Source organism: Carcharhinus amblyrhynchos, chromosome 5 (assembly GCF_965287045.1).
Source record: "Carcharhinus amblyrhynchos chromosome 5, sCarAmb.v2.hapA, whole genome shotgun sequence".
Taxonomy (NCBI): Eukaryota; Metazoa; Chordata; class Chondrichthyes; order Carcharhiniformes; family Carcharhinidae; genus Carcharhinus; species Carcharhinus amblyrhynchos.
This window is the reverse complement of record NC_137328.1, coordinates 42,037,341-42,056,695: the sequence shown is the minus strand read 5'-3', so window position 1 is coordinate 42,056,695 and position 19,355 is coordinate 42,037,341.

The window sequence follows — 19,355 nt, the reverse complement described above, 5'->3', positions numbered from 1 at the left end:
GATCTCCCCTCATTCTTCTAAACTCTAACGAGTACAAGCCTAGTTTATTCAGCCTCTCCTCATAGCTCAACCCCCTCAACTCCGGTATCAGCCTAGTAAACCTCCTCTGCACTCCCTCCAAGGCCAAAATATCCTTGCGCAGGTGCGGCGCCCAAAACTGCACACAGTACTCCAGCTGCGGCCTCACCAATGCCCTATACAGCTGCAGCAAGACCTCCCTACTTTTATATTCAATCCCCCTCGCTATGAAGACAAAGATGCCATGGAGAAGCAGTGCCTTAGAACAAGCTTCTTATCCTCCAGCAGAGCCCAAACACTGACCTGCTAAAGATCTGAATCTTGGCAAAGGCCTTTATTGCAATCCCCAATCCCAATCCATGGGGTGCTTCCAGCCCTTCAAAGTACCTAACTCGCCCTTTGGATGTTTCAGAGGCAAGCCTGCTGTACACTGTTACGATTCCCCACCCTTGTCCTGCCAAACGTCTTGGCAGTGAGAATCTTTCCAGAACCCCGCTGTGCATAGAAAGTAAATTCCCAACCAGGAATCATGGCTCAGGTTGGGACAAAATCTGGAGAGAAGGACAGGTGTCCAACCCTGCTGGAACTCCACCCTGAAAATAAGGATTCCTATGACAATTGTCATTGATGGATTACACACCCAATTCTTAGTAGATTGGACAAGTGGATTCCTACCTGGAATCTATAGGGCGGCACGGTGGCTCACTGATTAGCACTACTGCCTCACAGCTCAGGTTCAATTCCCGGCTTGGGTCATTGTCTGTGTGGGGTTTGCACATTCTCCCCTTGTCTGCGTGGGTTTGCTCTGGTTTCCTCCCACAGTCCAAAGATGCGTGGGTTAGGTGGATTGGCTATGCTAAATTGCCCCTTAGTGTCAGGGGGAATAGCTAGGGTTAATGCATGGTGTTACGGGGATAGGGCCTGGATGGGTTTGTGGTCAGTGCAGACTCAACGGGCTGAGTGGCCTCCTTCTGCACTGTAGGATTCTATGATGCTATATAAAGTTGTCATACAAATCATTGTCAAAACAGGGACAACAATCTGCAATTTCAGTTTTATTGAGCAGTAATGTGTCTTTTTTCTTTACCTCTTCTCTGTGTATTGTGCATATATTAAATGTCATTTAAGAATCAGTTATGTTCTGACATAAATGTCACAAGAATAAGGACTTTTCAAACTTATGAATCAAAGCAATTTGTAAATAGAGAATTCCCACTACAGCTTAACCTTCTTTAAATTAATATAACTTGGCAATCAATCTGGTTTTGTGTCAACCTACGGACAGGGGTTTTTCATTTCACTGCTCCTGCTGTACGCCATGAGTGAATAGTAAGAAATTGCACATCCAGCCTATAATTTTCCAACCAAGAGCATCGAACTTCATGTTACAGTTAGTCTGCTTGGCTTGTGATAATTGGAAATGGAGCGAAGGAGGTGGGGTGAAGGGTGGAATCTCACTCCACTGTAGGGCAAGGACAAACATCAATAAACTTTGCTTGAGAACAGGGAATAAGGGAAGGCTTGGGTTACCAAGTAGGACACAGCACACCCTCGCCTGATGGTGGAGAAACTCAGAGGTAGCCTGTGTGGGCCAGAAAGAGGTGGAGTTATGGGTGAGAGTTGTAGTTTTTTTTAGTTTACTTATTAGTATCACAAGTAGGCTTACATTGACATTGCAATGAAGTTACTGTGAAAATCCCCTACACCCTGCTGCCTATTCGGGTACAATGAAGGAGAATTTAGCATGGACAATGCATCTAGCACGTCTTTCGGAGAAGACCGGAGCATCTGGAGGAAACCCATGCAGACATGGGGAGAATGTGCGGACTCCACACAGATAGTGACCCAAGCCTGGAATCAAACCCGGGTCCCCAGCGCCATGAGGCAGTAATGCTAACCACTATGTCATTGTGTCCCCATAGTTGAATACTGGGAACTTATATTTTAATAATGCACACAAAATTATTTCTACCTTTTTATATATATTAAACGTATATATAATTTCCCAGTCATTGTTTTGGGTCATGTGATGATCCTGTCATTATCAAGCAATCATCCAACATCCATGGTTATCAATACAAATCTGTGAGGATGTAATATAAACACAGCCACTCCATATATTCCTCCTTTACATTCTGAAACCACAAACTAAAAAGAAAGAGAGAAGAACTTCTATTTAGAGAGTATCTTTCCTGGCCTCAGGATGCTTCAAATTACTTCACAGAAATTGAGTATCTTCCTGAAGTGTAGTCACATTGGTAATGTAGAAAATGCAGCAGCCAATTTTCATGAAGCAAAGTCCCACAGGTAGCAATGAAATAAGTGGTCAGATAATCTGCTTTTAATGATGAATAAAGGGATAAATATGGTCTAGGACACTGAGTGAACTCCCTCTGTTCTTAGAGATTATGGGGGCGATTCTCCCAAAAAATGTTCTAAGTGTTGAATTCACTGGAAAAATGGTGTAAATCCTTATTGCTTTTTTTTCAATGGGAGTTCACATGCCAATCCCCGACACTCTGTGCAATGCAGAGGTCACAATCGTGAATATCATTAAAAGCCCTGGGGGGGGGGTGGGGTCTATTCACACCAAAGACAGTTCCGGGACATGGCACATGAGCAGTGGCCCTAAACTGTCAGCCTCCCCACAATACCGCACCCCCCCTGCTCCACCGCACCCCCCCACCCCATGGCCCGATCATGGCTCCCACGAGCATTCCCAGACATCCCGGAACACCCCGAACTCCAGCCTACTCCCCCCACCCCCCCACAAGTAGTGACGATTCCCCCAACCCTCTATATCGGCAGACACATCCCCGCCATTGGAGGCGGACCCCCCCATCCCAGCAGATCCTCCCCCATGAGAAGCAGACCACCCCCGCCACCGCAGCCCACCCCGATCGCTGGTCCCCCTCCAGCCCCGACTGGATCCCAATGCAGAGTGACAATGGGAACCCAACCCCACCGATTGCCCCAAGGGCCTGCCCCCAGTATTTGAATATTAGTTTAGATGTTGTGCTCAAATGCCTCAAATGGGACTCGAACCCTCAACCAATATCATGGTGCTGGGAGTGGCTATATGAATGTCTTCGTCTTCCAAAGCTGGAACTACATTGTTCTTTTATGTGTCAGCCAACCTGATGACCATTGATGAGGCTGTTCTACCACAAGAAACATCACAATCAAGCTGGAACCAGTCCTCATCTGGCAGCTGCACAGCGATAAAGTGCAAATGAAATACAGTGCCTTAGTAGTTACAAAAAAACTTGAAAAACCTGAAAGATTTAAATGATAAACAGCATCATGTCAGCCTGTTATTATGTCTATTTGCATAGTAAATGTGTCGCAATTAAGCATAGTTACCACCCAACCGAAACAAGTGATTTTCTGGAATTTCTCATGATAATTTATCACTTACAGTAAGATAATCAGCCAATTGAAAATGAGAGATAATAATGCACATTAAACAACTTAATAACTGGAAATGACCCACCTGACCATTATTAATGACTCTGAATTATTTTGCAAAACAATGGCTACTAAAGCCTCCCTCAGTGAGTGTCATTCTGTGGAGCAGGAGGAGAATACTGAAACAATGCATCACGAGAAAAGAGAATTACAGATTTCAACATTCAATCTTCAACAAGCTAGTGCAAACTAAATCCAAAATAAGTAGGTTTCAAAAATAAATTTTGTGCTGGATTGAGTGGAGCTCGCCACTCATGTCGCTGGTAGTTGCTCCCAATGTTTATGCAGGTTTCTTCAAGGGGAGATGTCCCGTGATTGACAATCTAATCCAGCACATCACCCTCTGCAGGGGTTTGTAGGCCGGGGTTTTCCAACCTCATCCGCAGGTTGGGGTTCTCCAATCCCGCTGGTGTGAATGGAGATCTCCGTTCTCACTAGTAGCAGTGCAGAGTGTGTGACATTGGACAATCCTGCTGTAATGTCCATAAGCAGTTCTTCATTAAAAGAAAATCCTCTCTGCACATTTTTATCGTTCATAGATATTGTGAGTATCACCAACATTTATTGTCAATCCTTAATTGTCCTTGAAAAGGTAGTGGTGGGCCTTTTTCTTGAACTGCTGTAGTTGGTCTCGTGTAGGTACACCTGTAATGCTATTAGAAAGGGAGATCTACCTTTTGAACCCAGAACAGTGAAAGATCAGTGAGGTATTTCCAAGTCAGAATGGGGTGTGTTTGCAGGTAGTGGTGTTCCCATACATCTGCTGCCCTTATTCTTTTGAGTGATAGAGGTTGCAGGTGCTGTCAAAGAAGGCCTGGTGACTTGTTACAGTGCATCTTGTAAATGGTTCACACTTTGCATTGGTGATGGAGTGAATGTTTAAGGTTCTGGATGGGGTGTTGATGAAGTGGGCGTTTTTGTCCTGGATGGTGTCAAGTTCCTTAAGCACTGTTGGAACTGCATTCATCCAAGCAAGTGGAGAGTATTCCATCATACTTCTGACTTGTACCTTGTAGATGTTGGACAGCTTTGGGGAGTCAGGAAATGCATTACATACCACAGAATTTCCAATCTCTAATCTGCTCTTGAAGTATATGGTTGATCCTGATCAGTTTCCGGTCAATTGGAACTCCCAGAATGCTAATGATGGTGGATTCAGTGATTGCAGGTGTAGTATATTGCAAGATTTGACCATTTTATTCTTTTATCTTCTCTGTTGGGGAGGTGTAAATAAAGTTGGTACAATAATGGCCCCCTGAAATTAAGCATGTCTTGGTCTTAGGACAACGCACAGCATGAAAGTATGGCAATGAGACTGGATGGAATTAATTTATATTTCATCGTAGAAATGAAGAACTCGTGACAAGATGGCACAGTGGTCAGTACTGCTGTCTCACAGCGCCAGGGACCCAGGTTCGATTCTGGCCTCGGGTGACTATCTGTGTGGAGTCTGCACCTTCTCCCTGTGTCTGCATGAGGTTCCTCTGAGTGCTGCAGTTTCCAAAAGATGTGCTGGTTAGGGGCATTGGCCATGCTAAATTCTCCTTCGGTACAGCCGAACAGATTGTGGCAACTTGGGGATTTTCACAGTAACTTCATTGCAGTGTTAATGTAAGCCTACTTGTGACACTGATAAATAAACTTTAAAAACTTTGAAGTGGTTTTGGATGGGGTGTTGATGGCTTCTTTGTCCTGGATGGTGTCAAGTTCCCTAAGTGTTTTTTTAAAGTTCAAAAACTTTAACTTTAAACTTAAAAAAAACTAAAGAACATTGTGAAACACTTTGAGATTCAAGAACTGATTTTGAGAAAGTTTAAGCAATTTGAAAGGTTGTTCCATGCGCACATTGTCTTCAGGTGCACTGTGAACCAGTATGGTCCATAACCTTTTAAAAATGGCCCTGAAGGCATATTTGGAGCAGTGCGAAAATTCAACCATAATAAATGAGATTGGTGAATTACAAATGAAGATTACACGTTTGGATGAAAGCAAATGAAATAGGAGATGAGGATAAAGTAAATGTTTTTCTCACCATGATGGGATCAGATGCTTTTGCTGTGTTGTCAAACCAGTCTTGCCAGTACACTGGACTATTCTCAAATTAGACTCTAGACTCAGATTATGGAACAACTAAGAATGAGGTCATATTATGCATTAAATTCCATAAAAGATAGCGATTGCTAAGTGAAACTGCTGCAGATTATATTCTCAATTTTTAAAAATACTCTCATCACTGGGTATGGCACAAGCTTAGAAATCAACCTTTAAGGCATGCTTATAGGAGTCCTAATGAACAATAAAATCCAGGACAAACTTTTGAGAATAGGTAATAAGCTGATATTGAAGGACGCCTGCAACCATGGAAATGGCTAAAAGGAATAGTTGTTCATTACAAGGGAGTTATTTTCTGGAGTTGACAGGGGAGGTACAATAGATTTCAGTGAGATAAGGTCATGGTAGCCAGATACACATTCTCAGAGTTAGAAATTTAGGTACTACTATTGCCATGAAGGCCACCAATAATTTTAAATGCCTCCATTTCCAGTCAAGATTCTTCTCTTGTGAGAAAGCTGTCATATCCAGATAGCATACAGGAACAGAGGCAACATTAATGCTGCAGGCTATGGTACAGCTCTAGGTTGCAGTCATGAGATTGTGGTAGATTTAAAAGTGGAAATCTTCAAATGCCCAAGTGATAGATGTGGAAACAAAAGTTGATGCTATCAGGTGGGAAGATCAAAAATTATATTTAGTCGGAGAGCAAGAAAAACAGCACATGAAAGTTGACAGTAATAAGGCTGAAGGTAAAATTCCAGCAGCCACATTAGAAATGAAAGTCAATGATTCCCATCTCACTTTCATCATCAATACAGTTGCATCGATGTCTGTTGTCTAGGAAATCCCACATATCTTAGTCACATTTCTTACTCAAACTGGTGTGGAGCTTTTTGGTTATTCCAATAACAGTATTTCAGCGTTAGGTGAATGTTAATGTTAGGAGTGGAATACAATGATACATTCAATTACTTTATATGATTTGTAATAGGAGTGAACAAAATCTCCCTGATGGGAAGAAATTGGCTTTGGAAAATAGACTTATTTACAGCAGAGATCAGTACGATTGAGGGAGCGCTAAGAGAGCACGAGGACACCTTTGAGCAAGGAAGATCAAATCACACAATTAGGCATCACAAATCTGAAGTCAATGTGATGGTCAATGTACGACTAACATTTTGCTAGGTTAGGCCAATGCCTCATGCACAGTTAAAAGCAGCTAATAAAAGCTAAATGATTTAGAGAGAACAAGGGCAATTAAGTGAAGAGCAGTGAATGATCTGCACCTATTATGATAGTTCAAAAATCAGACAGATCCGTTTAGATTTGTACAGATTATAATAAATTATTTGATCAAGAATATATTTACCCAATGTCTACTAGTGAAGATTTATTTTCTAATTTAACAAATGGGAATGTGTTCAGTAAGATAAATTTGTCAAATGTATATTTGCAATTGGAATTAACTGACATGAGCAAAGAACTGCTAACTATTCGTACAAATGCAGGTACCAGTACAAAAGATTATCATTTGGGATGTCTACTACTTCCATAGTTTTTCACAGCATTGTGGATCAGGTGCCACGTGTGTTGAAAGGGCCGTACTGCTTCTGAGATGACATTCAAAGTAGCAGTGAGACAGAAGAAGAGACCTAAGGCTGGAGACAGAGGAAGAGACCTAAGGTTGAACCCAGTCAAAAGTATGGCATCAAAGCCTAAAAGCACAAATATTGTTTCACTGTGTCAAGTGTAACGTACCTAGATCACCAGATAAAGATTTCCATTCAACGCAGGAGAAGGTTGAGGAGATCTTGAAACGAAAAGACCACGGAACAAAAAAGAACTTAGAACATGTTTTATATTATTCTAATTTTATCCTCAATTTAGCTAATACATTCACCCCACTGTACAAACTGCTCAAAATTGGAATAGATTGGGAGTGGTTTTTGGAGTGTCAGAAGTGGAGAAAGTACTGAGACATGTTGCAGCTTTGATCTACTGGGCACAATTTTACCAGCTCACCCTGCCCATCAATGGGCAGGCAAGTCAATAAAATCACACAAAAGCTGAGAAACCTGGATTTCTCGGACCTCGCAATCTCATTGACTGGATTTCCAGTGCGATCAGCTTCTTGTCCATTTCTGGTGAGAGGCTGAATATATTATGTAAATTTATTTTAAAGGTTATTAGCATATGATTAGTGAGCCCAAGATGCAATCGTCCATGCTCACTTGCCTTTGTGGTCTCACCAGAAGAGGTTTGCTACAGCAAGGAAGACACCCACTCCCCACAAATGGGGAACAGTCATGTTTACCTCACCGGTAAAACTGGAGACCATTGAGGAGAGGGAAGGTTGACCGCAAGGGAGGTGCCCTTTAGGTACTGCAAGCTTGGCAGTGCCAACCTTTGCATTGCCCACAAGACAGTTCCGCGATGGGGTTTGCAAGGGGTGGGACCTGTTGCCACTCTGACTGTGATCGGTGGGGGGGGCGGGAGGAGGGTCCTGCTGTGCACTCTGCAGGAGATTGGTATGGGGACTGAGGGGAGCCCACTGCCACTTTGCATTTGATTACTGGGAGGGTACACAATTGATCTGGGCTGCAGGGGGGTGGTGGGGATGATATATTTGGGTGGTGTGAATCTCACAATTGACCATAGGCCCCCATAATAGCGGGGAAGGGGAGGTCTCTGTGTTGACGCCAATTGCAACAGCTGAGATTTTGTCAGGCCTCTGTTGTTGCAATTGCAGAGGTCTGCACATGCACAATAGATCCTTCTACTGCTTGATAGAGCTGGCTAGTTAGTTAAGCCCCGCCTACCACCTCTTGTAGCTAGAATGAGTCTAGCCCATTTTTTCATACATTGTGCATAAGACTGGGAGTAAAGACTCACATAAAAATCAGATCTAAATCTCTCCCATTTTCATGCTATCTGGATACTTAGAATTTTTCTTGTAAAACCACCCCACTATGATCCTAAGTAGTAGTAAGACAAAGAAGAGTGCTTTGTAGTACTGAACAAACTCCTAGATTGAGTATGGCATCAAAGTCTAAAAGCACAAATGTTATTTTAGTGTTAAATGTAACATACCTGGGTCACAAAATAGATGGTAAAGGTATCCATTCAATGCAGGAAATCCCAATGAAAAATCTGGTTCTAATGTGTGGTGTCTCATCACAGGTTTAGGTGTGGTGTTATCTCACATCATGGAACCATGGACAAGTCTGTAACATGTGCTTCTTGCAGTCAGATTAAATCTACTCAAGTCAAGAAAGAGGGTTCATCTTTCATTTATGGTGTTACTAAGTTCCACAAATGTGTATACAGTAGGAAGTTCACGCTACTACCTGGCCATCAAGACCTTACAATCATTTTTGCTTCAAAGGAGGGAGTGCCTGTGCAGCTTCAGAGAAGGATAATTATTTTGAGGACCTTTCAGTCAGATATTAAACATAATAAGTGTATAGATCATGCAAATATGCATGTTCTTTTGAGATTTCTTGTGAACACTCTCCTTTTCAAGTCATTGAGTTACACGTGAATGACTTCACATACATAAATTACATGTGTGTGTCTGCGAGGGAAATTAATAAAAAAAAGGATGTGGGGTTCAGTATAATGCTCAATTATAGCACGAATTGTTGGCTTAAAGAGTGTAATGATAAGAAATTGCTGGAGAATTTCACAAATAGAAATGAACCAAGTGCAGATCAAGGTTATCAGTCATTAAGATTCATCATTCTGTCAAGGTTTACACAGAGATAATTTGAGAAAGTTCATCAAAGGCATGCAGTGCTAATCTGCAAGAAAGGAGAACATGCAATTGTTTTTGTACCCAAAGCTAACCAGAGATATTGAAGGGTTCGTGAAATGTCGTGAGGTGTGTCTCCAGAAAGAGAAATAAACCAACCAAGATTCTTTCCATCCCATGGCCAAACACAAGAAAACAGTGAGAACAAGTACATGATAATTTTTTTGAAGTGGAAGGGAAAGAGTTCCTTATTTTAATCAATAACTAGAACAAATGGATTAATGTTGAGTCTATGCCCAATACAACAAGTGCCAAAACTATTGAGGTTTTAAGAAGAGTTTGCAATTTATAGGTTGTCAGAGGTATTGCTGTCACATAATGGTTCACAGTTTACATCACAAGAGTTTGCTATAGCTCTAAGAATGGAGTCAAATACAACCTAATACCTCGATATCACCCAACATGGAGTGGTGCTGCAGAAAGAACAGCACTTACCAGGATGTTACCACTGTTCGCACAGGTGGGATTTTCCCACCCTGCTACCATGAACTCAGATTTGGCTGAGTGTCAAATCCTCTAACCTCGCTGCAGCAGGAGTGTGGCATGAACGGCATGTAAGATCGCACCAGAGATCTTTGCAGAAGTATTTTCTGAATGACAAGTTAGACAGCAATTCCAATGTCTCTCTTAATTACAGGCTAGACAATTTTCTGTTCCCTTACAGAATAACCCTCGTCTACAGCAGGTTGTCCACTGTGCAAATTAATGCTTAATATGCTCTAGGGTGGGATTTTCTGGCTGCGCTTGCCCCAAGTCCAGAAAATACTGCCCAAGGTCAATGGACCTTTCCATGATCTGTGTCCTACCTGCTACAATACCCATGGCAGGCGAGATGATAAAATTCTGCCTCTTGGATGAGGGTAAGCTTACTTAAAGCTAACATCAAAGCAAAATAAGAGAAAAGCAAGACCGAGTGCAGGTGGGTTATGGTTAAGTGAGGCATGAAACTTAGTGTTCAGCTTTGGTCAGAAGGTCATGATGTAAAACCACTGAGGAAATAAGCAGTATGTGACTGGAGTTGTTAAAGGAGACAAGGTGTATTCACATACTGAATGAAGACTGGAGAGAGACTTCATTACTGTCATGTAGATCATTTACTTGAAAGAGAAGATCTGACAAAATACAGGAGGAACATCCTCCAATTCAAATTTCTCCTACAGTCTAAAGGGAAAGTCAGAAAGAAAGTGAACATTAAAAAAATTTGAAAGTTTGCCAGAATCCACTAATAGAGAAAATTGAGTCAGGGTCTCTGACTAAGATAAATCAAACATTGTCCCAACCATTAAATCAAATTTGACAGTTAGAGATGTTGTGTAGGAAGAATCAAACTAATGGAAATAGATGGTACCCAGACAGAAAGAGAAATAATTGAGGCAGATAGATTAATTGAAAGTATATAGGAAGGAAGAAGAATAAAGATTTTCTTTCCATTATTTCTTGTCAAATAACATTTTTCTTCAAGATATGCTACTTTTTTACATGTAAGTTACTCTGGAAAGATCTGTTATATATGTTTCGATTATGATTGTGGTAAAAACAAGTATGCAACCCAACTGGTTAAATTTTCAGATATTGTTAATTTTGGCCAAGTCATATTGTCTTATGGGAGTTAATCTACAAATGTCATTTTACAGTTTAATATGTAAAGTATTTTCCAGAGAGCCATCTGGCCCACCTACCCCCCAACCTTGCCCCCTCACCCTGCCCCCACACACACCACCACACCACCCATATGAGTTCAGAGAGCCGCTGAACTTACCTCCTTGGAAGCTGGAGCGTAAATGCGTGCAAGTGCATTCAAATTGACATCATGTCTGTTTTGGGCGCGGTCCCGATGGTGGCCATTTCCAGCTATTGGTAAAGGGGGGAACAGGTGTGGAGGTGGTCGCGGATCGCGGTACTCACTTCACGCCTGACTTAACCAAGTTTTCGTGCCTGAAAGCGGGCACAACATTTGACTCATAGCATAGAGTCATAGAGGTTTACAGCATGGAAACAGGCCCTTCAGCCCAACTTGTCCATGCCGACTTTTTGGTAAAGCCCTAAGCTAATCCCAATTGCCCGCATTTGGCTCATATCCCTCTATACACATCTTAGCCACATAACTATCTAAATGCTTTTTAAAAGACAAAATTGTACCTGCCTCTGGTCGCTTGTTCCAGACACTCACCACCCTCTGTGTGAAAAAATTCCCTTCTGGACATTTTTGTATGTCTCCCCTCTCACCTTAAACTTATGCCCCCTAATTTTAGACTCTCCTATCTTTGGGAAAAGATAATGACTATCTAGCTGATCTGTGCCCCTCATTATTTCATAGACCTCTATAAGATCACACCTCAGCTTCCCACGCTCCAGAGAAAAAAGTCCCAGTCTATGCAGCCTGTCCTTTTAACTCAAACTATCTAATACTGGTAGCATCTTAGCAAATCTTTTCTGCAGTCTTTCCAGTTTAGTAATATCCTTTCTATAATAGGGTGGCCAGAATTGCACACAGTATTCCAAGCGTGGCCTTACCAATGTCTTGTACAACTTCAACAAGACATCCCAACTCCTGTATTCAATGTTCTGACCGATGAAACTAAGCATGCTGAATGCCTTCTTCACCATTCTGTCCACCTGTGACACCACTTCCAAGGAACTATGAACATGTACCCCTAGATCATTTTGTTATGTAACTCTCCCCAGTGCCCTACCATTAACTGAATAAGTCCTGCCCTGGTTCAATCTACCAAAATTCATTACCTCGCATTTGTCTAAATGGAACTCCATCTGCCATTCGTCAGCCCACAGGCCCAATTGATCAAGATCCTGTTGCAATTGGAGATAACATTCTCCACTGTCTTGGTGTCATCTGTAAACTTGGAACCATGCCTCCTATATTCGCATCCAAATCATTAATATAAATGACAAATAACAGTGGACCCAGCATTGATACCTGAGGCACACTGCTGGTCACAGGCCTCCATTTTGAAAAATAACCACCCTCTGGCTTCTGTCAAGAAGCCAATTTTGTATCCATTAGATACCTCATCCTGGATCCCGTGAAATTTAACCTTATGCAACAACCTATCATATGGTCAAAGGCCTTGCCATAGTCCATGTAGACAACATCATCTGCACTGCCCACATCTACCTTCTTGGTTACCCCTTCAAAAAACTCAATCAAATTTGTGAGTAAACTTGATGGTAACATCAGGCCCAATGACTTGGCTTCCACGGCCTTCTGTGACAATGAATTCCATAGATTAACCTTCCTCTGGCTGAAGAAATTTCTCCTCATCTCACTTCTAAAGGGTCATTCATTTACTCTGAGACTGTGCCCTTGGATCCACCTTGTGTGTCGGGAGCACTATGCCAGTCCTCTCAATTACTAGTATAGTAGTCCACTACTCAACTGCTACCATTGTGTGTTCAAATCTAACCAGGAAGTAAGAACCAGTCAATAAAAAATTAGATTGAAGTGATGTACAGAAAGTGAAATAAAGTTTGGTATATACAGACAAAGTTTAGCAAGAGAGATAAAAGAGATAGTCTGAAAATGTGAAAAAGATTACTTAAAAGTCTTTAGCATTCATTTTCTGGCACTCGACATCTGTAAAAATACATTTTTAGGGCCATAAATTTTACCCAGCGATGCTTACCATTTGTCATGCCATTAATAACTCATTTACCCTGAATGTAGCCAAGACATTGCAGTCATTTCAATGCCGAGTCTGCTGATGAGGACTGAAAATGAGTGTGCCATGTGGCAGACGGGAATATCTGTGACAGTATTTTCTGGATTTCCGTTTCTAACTGCTTGTGTGTTGTTGGCAGAAGTTCTAAGCTAATTTTTATTTAATTAACAGTGAGACTGATAGCCTCACCATTATTCACCATTATAATTACAACAAATTCTGGGTGAACGCAGCAGATTGTTCAGTAGGCAAATGAAATAAACTATCCCCTCTTTATGCTTTTTTTACTGAGGTTAGCAATAAGGTGAACAATAAGAAGGACAATCAGGCTTGGGGGTGAGTTGCGGTGGGGGGGGGGGGGGTGCGGTGGCGCAGGGAGGGGGAGGAGTGTTAATGGCTGTAGCTTCTGCATAACCCTGGCTCAAATGTGTAAAAATAGGACTAGGTATAATGCTACTATAGCTCAACAGCCTGTATAAAATCACCATTTAGGTTCACATGCAATGATCATATGGGAGCACAGCCTAAAAATGACTCTGAATCATGATCTTTCCAACTGGGGAAAAGTAAGTCGAAAATCTTAGAAAGAAATAATTTATTACTTCAGAAGACTGACATAGGTGCAAGGTATATGAAGTCAGACCAAAGATGAAATTGTACCAATCAAAAATTTAGATTATTCAACATTAGCTAAGTTATCATGTATAACTGAAAAGGAGGCCACATCAATCAAATCACTGGATTTGCAATGCAAACTCTTGTGTATCACAGCTTAGTATGGCTCTTGCCCTGACCAAAACTGTAAGAAACTACAAAGGGTTGTGAACAGAGCCCAGTCCATCATGCAAATCAGCCTGCCACCCACTGACTCTGTCTATACTTCCCGCTATCTCGGGAAAACAGCCAGCATAATCAAGGACCCCACGCACTACGGACATTCTCTCTTCTGCCTTCTTCCTTTGGGAAAAAGATACAAAAGTCTGAGATCACTTACCAGCCGACTCACGGACAGCTTCTTCACTGCTGACATCAGATTTTTGAATGGACCTACCTTACATTGAGCTGGTGTTTCTCAACACCCTAGTTATGACTGTAACACTACATTCTACATGTACCTTTCCTTCTTCCCTATGTACTCTATGAATGGTATGCTTTGTCTGCATAGTGCACAAGAGACAATACTTGTCATTGTATCCCAATACATGTGACAATAATAAATAAAATCACTATTGATATGAATATAAATTTTGGTCCAAAATAAAGTCAAGAGGGAGAACTCATCTGAGTCATCCTTACCTCTGGAATCCAAGATATGGCATGAACAGTTCTATATATTTTCCTTATTTTGTTAAGTGTCAATGGCTTGCCCCAGTTTGAAGATGGTTAAATTGATCTTCAGCTGTCAGGGAAAATGGCTGATGGCATATCTGCACTCTGCTTTACACCTCCCGTAATTTTCTCTTCCAGCTTGCCTGATGATAAACAAGTTGCTGATTTGCTATTGTTCATTTTGCGTTTCCGCCCAAGGCTAATTTCATCTGCATTCTCTTAACAATCAATATCTGGCAATGTATCATTCAGACAATAGGTGTTCATGAAGTTGGAAATTTGTAAATTGAAGCTGTAACTACTGAATGCTACTTTGCAAAATGTTGTTTCAAATCTTAAATTCACCCTTCTATTAAAAATAAACAAAAATAAAAATAAAGGCTACATTTCACAAACACTTTGCAGATGTTTAAAAGAAATAAGTTGACAATGTTGGGAATATAACATTAAAAATGGGAAATAGTAGAAACAAATTATTCTAAAAATATTATCAGTTCTGAGAACATGTCCCTACCAAGAAAAGGAAATGTATTTTTTTTAAGATGAAAAAGTCATGTGGTTGATAGCGAGAAAGAAAGCTGTAAACTGCAGGAAGATACCAATGGATTGATTGGTGATTAGTAAAGTAGCAAATGGAATTCAATCCAGAGAAATGTAAGGCAATGATTTGGGGAGGTCAAAAAGGGAAGGAAATACAAAATAAGTGTAGGGTACTGATCAGTGGGATGAAGGAACTTGGAGTGCATGTCCTTTTGATCATTAAGAGTGACCTTTTGTTTTAGTCATTTGTGGGACATGGGTATCGCTAGCTGGCCAGCATTTATTGTCAATCCCCAGTTGCCCTTGAGAAAGTGGTGGTAATTTGCCTTCATGAATTGCTGCAGTCCACATGCTGTGGGTGGACCCAAATGCCGATAGGGAGGAAATTCCAGGATTTTGACCCAGCAACTGTGGAGGAATGGCAATGTATTTCCAAGTCAGGATGATGAGTGGCTTGGAGGGGAACTTGCAGGTGGTGATGTTCCCATGTGTCTGCTGCCCTTGTCCTTCTCGGTAGAAGTGGTTGTATGTTTGGAAGCTGCTGTCTAAAGATCTTTTGTGAACTTATTAGATTCTTCCCTTGATTAGCTGAGGTATAGATCAAATAAACAGGAAGGTTATGCTAGAACTACATAAAAGATTGGTCAGGCCACAGATCCAGTACTGTGTTCAGATCTGGTCACTATGTTACAGGAAGGGTGTGATCACACTAGAGAAGGTGCAAAGGAGCTTCATGTGGATTTGGCCAGGAATTGAGAGTTTTAATTATGAACGAAGATTGGATAGGCTGTGATTGTTTCCATGGGAACTGAGGAAGATTTAATTGAGACGTATAAGATATTGAGTGACCTAGATTGAATGGATAAGAAGCGCCTCTTCCCTTTAGTCAAGCAATCAATAATCAGAGGACATAGATTAAAATCACTGCTAGTGGGATTAGAGGGGAGCATTTTTTTCACCCCAGAGGCGGAGTCTGGAATTCACTGTCTGGGAGACTGCTAGAGGCAGAAATCCTTATCACATTTTAACAAAATGCTTTGATTTCTTGACATACTGTTAACTTCAGAACCATGGACCAAAAGCTGAAATGTGGTATTACTGTCTTTTTCAGCTTGCTTGGACGTGTAATCAGGGTTCAGGAGAATGGGATGCAGACAGTGCTAGTGGGCTGTGGGGAGACTCGGCTGGTATCGGAATCAGTGTTCAGATTGAGCAGCAGATCTGAAAGATTGACTTAACACAAAAAAGTTGAGTCATCAGCCTGTCAATTCTGATTTTATTAAACCTGCCTGGTGAGGGGGTGGGAATGTGGGCCTGGTTGAGAGGGTCATTTTTACTCAGAGAATCACAGAAGGCTTACAGTGCAAAAGCAGGCCATTTGGCCCATTGAGTCTGCACCGACTCTCCAACAGAGCATTTACTCAGGCCTTATACCATAATCCCATGTATTTACCCACTAATCCCCTTATCTTACGCACCTTGGGACACTAAGGGGTAATTTACCATGGCCAATCCACCTAACCTTCTCATCTTTGGACTGTTAAAGGAAAGCAGAGCACCCAGAAAAAAACCCAAACATACACAAAGAGAAGAAGACTGTCCCACAAGGCTGGAATTGAACCCAGTTCCCTGGCACTGTGAGACAGCAGTGCTAACCACTGTGCCACCATGCTGCCCACTAAGGTCTTACAATTTAGTACCACAAAATTAAATGCTTTACACTTCTCAAAATTCTACTTTGAATGTACATTTGTGGATAAATAATAGGCTAAATTTTCATTATGTAGACAAAGTTCTGATGATAAGCTGTATTAATGTACCAGAGGCTTGGGAATCTTAGGGTCATCAAAATAAATATAAGAGATGGGAAACTGGGTGTGATGCAAAAACAGGCTGTTGACTCATTTTTAAACCATTTTATTACTCTGGGAATAAAATCCCCATTTGTGATTTCTGAAGTAAAGGTTTTACACATCGCTACACCATCCTAGGTTGTAAATTCACAGTGCGCAGCACAATTTGTGTGACAGTTTCTTGGGGAAGGGAAAACAATCAACTTCTTAAGTTAAGGCCATTCTGAATTTATGTACCGCATATCATTCCTCTTTGGAGAATTCAGAAGAACTCTACAACCTACAGTTTTCTTGAGATCAGGTGATTGTCCAATTGAAAAATCACGGGGATAGTGTCATTAGGTAAAAGGAGCAGATGCTCTTTTTGTTACATTGTGGGTTTGTGCCAGTAAAGTCATATTAGCTACAGAATTGAGCTGTTTTGTAAATGTAGTGATTTATTTGTAGCTACCTTCTTAACATCAGTTGATTGCTCTATGATTAATTCTTTTTTGAGAATCAATATTGGGCCTCCAATTTCCCATTGGTATACTCTACTTATTGCATGCAGATGAAATAAAAGAAAAACAAAACCTACATTTATACAGAACCTTTCACAATATCCCAAATCACTTTACAGCCAATTATATACTGTTGAGTTTAGTCATTGGTATAATGGATGCAAAAACAGGCTGTTGACTCATTTTTAACCCATTTTATTACTCTTGCAAAGTCTGGGAATAAATATTAAACATGTAACTATTAAACATAGTGAACTCAACAATAAAAGAGCAGGAAAGTTTACAATCATTCTGATAATTCTTAACTGAACATTTCAATATGTCGACAATGCCACGTGCTAGTGAGTTGAGGGACAGGGAGAGAGTGCAGATTAACGTGTGGCTGCAGGAATGGTGTAGGAGAGAGGGTTTCATTTACATGGATAATTGGAGCACATTCTGGGGAAGGTGGGACCTGTACAAGCAGGATGGTTTGCACCTGAACCAGAGGGGCACTAATATCCTGGGAGGGAAATATGCACCTGCTTTTCGGGGGCGTTTAAACTAATTTGTCGGGGGGGGTGGGAAAATGAGATGTAGTCCAAAAGCCAGTGCTGAGGGTCGCGAGGTACTGAGGAAGGTACCAAGGTCGCAGGAGTGTACAGGCAGACAGGATGGTGGGTTGAAGTGTATCTACTTCAATGAAAGGAGCATCAGGAATAAGGTAGGTGAACTTGGAGTGTGGATTGGTATTTGGAACTATGATGTTCTGGCCATTACTTGGACATGGTTAGAACAGGGGCAAGAATGGTTGTTGGCAGTTCCGGGGTATAGATATTTCAGTAAGAGTAGGGAAGGTGGTAAAAGAGGTGGAGGAGTAGCATTGTTAATCAAGGATAGTTTAACGGCTGCTGAAAGGCATTTCGAGGGAGATCTGCCTACTGAGGTAATATGAGCTGAAGTTAGAAATAGGAAAGGATTGGTCACGTTGTTAGGTGTTTTCTATAGGCCCCCAAAAAGCAGTAGAGATGTGGAGGAGGAAATGGCAAAGCAGATTATGGATAGGTGTGGAGGTCACAGAGTAGTTATTATGGGCGACTTTAACTTTCTAGATATTGATTGGAATCTTTATAGGTCAAATAGTTTGGATAGGACTCTTTGTGAACAGTGTGTGCAGGATAGTTTCCTGACACAATATGTGGATAAGCCGACTAGGGGTGGGGCCACATTGGACTTGGTACTGGTTAATGAACCGGGCCAAGTGTTAGATTTGTCTGTGGGAGAGCATTTTGGAGATAATAACCACAATTCGGAGTCTTTCATTATTGCAATGGAGAGGGTTAAGGTCACACAACAGGGCAAGGTTTATAATTGATGCGATTAGGCAAGAATTAGGGAGCATAAGATGGGAGCAGAAACTGTCAGGTATGGGCACAAACAAAAAGTGGAGCTTTAACAAGGAACAAATACTGTGTGTCCTTGAAAGGTATGTCCCTGGTAGGCACGGAGGAAATGGCGGAGTGAGGGAACCATGGTTCACAAAGGAGGTTGAATGTCTTGTCAAGGAGAAAAAGGAAGCATATGTAAGGATGAGAAAACAAGGTTCAGTTGGGTCGCTAGAGTGTTACAAGGTAGCTAAGAATGAGTTAAAGAAAGGGCTTAGGAGAGCTAGGAGGGGGCATGAGAAGTCCTTGGCGGGTTGGATAAAAGAAAACCCCAAGGCTTTTTAATCTTATGTGAGAAATAAAAGAATGACCAGGGTGAGGTTAGGGCCAATCAAGGATAGTAGTGGGAACTTGTGCATGGAGTCAGAAGAGGTAGGTGAGGCAGCGAACGAATACTTTTCTTCAGTGTTCATTAAGGAGATGGGCCATGTTTTTGAGGATGAGTGCATGATATAGGCTGATAGGATGGAGGAAGTAGATGTTCTGAGGGAAGATGTATTAGCAATTTTGAAAACCTGAGGGTGGATAAGTCCCCTGGGCCAGATGGGATACATCCTAGGATACTGTGGGAGGCAAGGGATGAGATTGCGGAGGCTTTAGCTTTGATCTTTGGGTCCTCACTGTCCATGGAGATAGTGCCAAAGGACAGGAGAGTGGCAAATGTTGTTCCTCTTTTCAAG